Raw genomic sequence first — 2,768 nt, forward strand, 5'->3', positions numbered from 1 at the left:
AATATAAAATTCTATTCATCATTGCTTAGACAGCGCTCTTTAGAGATATATCTCAAACAATATGTTAACATTGACAATTTACACAGTAAAATGTGATTAATTCCAGAATTTATTGATGTTCTGCACTAAGATGTCATGTATTTCGATATATTTAAACTGCTAACCATGATATATGAATATTTTCTTATCAACTGCACAATGACTGGAGCAAAGAAAGCTTTATTGGTAAAAAATAAATGTATTTAACCTTTCACAAAAGGGAACTGGGAATTTCACAACAGTCTCAAACCACATCATGAGTCAGTCAAATGAGTTGAAGTGCTTTATCCGGTTAGGCAAGGAGTGTGGATGACTATTTCTAGGGAAAACGGCTCCTGTGAGTAGGAATTTGATGGAAGGGAGTGTTCAACAAAATATCTTAATGCATATAGGTCAATGTACTATTTGAATAAGCTATGTCTATACTATGTCTATATGCCAATTTTCTACTCATTGGCTGTTTTTATCCCTGAAACAAAAACAGATGGATTTAAATGAAAAATCTCACAGTTGATATGTAATACTGTACATCACATACAATGTCCATGTACCATTGTGGTATTTCTGTAACTTACTTCAGTAAGACCAGGTATGACATACCCAGCTCCTATGGTTAAACTATGAAGTCCTATGGTTAACATCAATTCTATAAAGTCATATTGGTAATGTATGGCCTGTAAATGTGGATGAAAAAGTTTGAGAGAGACCATTGGAGACTCAAATCGAAAGAGACAAACAAACTAGGTCATGTGAGAAGCCACAAACACCCTACTGTGCGTTAGCAGATCCTAGGCTCCAGATTTCCTACCAAACCCTCAAGCTTTTTTCAATCCTACCATTACCATTGTGCATTATGCTAGGTTAGCATGCTATAACATAGGTCAGAGTGTATATGTCATGAGAAATACAATACTGAAACACACAGATACTAAATCAGTCAATCGCTAGAAACTAGCTCAAGGATGGCTATTTATGCATATTGTCTTAAAGGGAGAAATAATAATGAATCTAAACAGAGAGAGGACAGACATCTCAACCAAGTCATATCACCAGATGTAACTTTCCTTAAAATTCAGCATTGAAGTAGGGAAAGAAGTAGGGAAACACCATTCAGAGAGACAGTACAGTTTTTCACATGTTCAGAAATCAAATAAACATGAAGTATATTTGCATGCAAAGAAAAGTAACATCATAACACACATAGCTGTCATCATCACATTAAAATGATGATTTGACTTCATAATACTTATTTAAACAGTTTGAGCCTCTGCAGAGAGAGTGTATACTGTAAAATACAGTACATTGGTCAAAATAAACCACGTAGGGCCTCACCCTGTCATTGGGCAGACTCTCCAGTTCCTGTTGAAGCCCAGAATGGTCTTCATTTCCTCGTCGCTCAACACAAAGTCAAACACCTGCATGGTTCAAAAAGACAATTACCCCACAGCCACACACGTGAACTAAATCAGATGACACACCTCTTCAAATAATGGAGAATTATGGGAGATAATACCTGGCAATTCTCCTGGATACGTGTGGGGGTGATAGACTTGGGATAGACTCGCTTCATACTCGTCGCCAATCCCACTGGCTCTATGTCATCTACAAGACCCTGCTAGGTAAAGTCCCCCCTTATCTCAGCTCGCTGGTCACCATAGCATCATCCACCTGTAGCACGCGCTCCAGCAGGTACATGTATATCTCTCTGGTCACCGCCAAAACCAATTCTTTCTTTGGCCGCCTCTCCTTCCAGTTCTCTGCTGCCAATGACTGGAATGAACTACAAAAATCTCTGAAACTGGAAACACTTATCTCCCTCACTAGCTTTAAGCACCAACTGTCAGAGCAGCTCACAGATTACTGCACCTGTACATAGCCCATCTATAATTTAGCCAAAACAACTACCTCTTCCCCTACTGTATTTATTTATTTATTTATTTATTTCGCTCCTTTGCACCCCATTATTTCTATCTCTTCTTTGCACATTCTTCCACTGCAAATCTACCATTCCAGTGTTTTACTTGCTATATTGCATTTACTTCGCCACCATGGCCTTTTTTGCGCTTTACCTCCCTTATCTCACCTCATTTGCTCACATTGTATATAGACTTATTTTTCTACTGTATTATTGACTGTGTTTGTTTATTCCATGTGTAACTCTGTGTCGTTGTGTGTGTCGAACTGCTTTGCTTTATCTTTATCTTTATCTAAGAGGCACTGAGTTTGAAGGTAGGCTTTGAAATATATCCACAGGTCAATGTCCAATTTTCCAAGCTGTTAAAGGCACAGTCAACTTCTGACCCACTGGAATTGTGATACATTGTATTATCAGGGAAATAATCTGTCTGTTAACAATTGTTGGAAAAATGACTTGTGTCATGCACAAAGTAGATGTCCTAACCGACTTGCCAAAACTGTAGTTTGTTAACAAGAAATTTGTGGAGTGGTTGAAAAACGAGTTTCAATGACTCCAACCTAAGTGTATGTAAACTTCCGACTTCAACTGTAAGTGCCAAATAGTGTTGCCTTTACTTGTTCAGAGTTTAAACACGTTTATTATAAATGTTGCACAGTTGTAAGTGTACTTACATGTTGGAAAGTGCCTTTCAAATCATGGTGTCCCTGTGCGCCTTGTTCTAATATAAAATTCTATTCATCATTGCTTAGACAGCGCTCTTTAGAGATATATCTCAAACAATATGTTAACATTGACAATTTACACAGTAAAA

The sequence above is a fragment of the Oncorhynchus kisutch genome, linkage group LG19, assembly GCF_002021735.2.
Source record: "Oncorhynchus kisutch isolate 150728-3 linkage group LG19, Okis_V2, whole genome shotgun sequence".
NCBI lineage: Eukaryota > Metazoa > Chordata > Actinopteri > Salmoniformes > Salmonidae > Oncorhynchus > Oncorhynchus kisutch.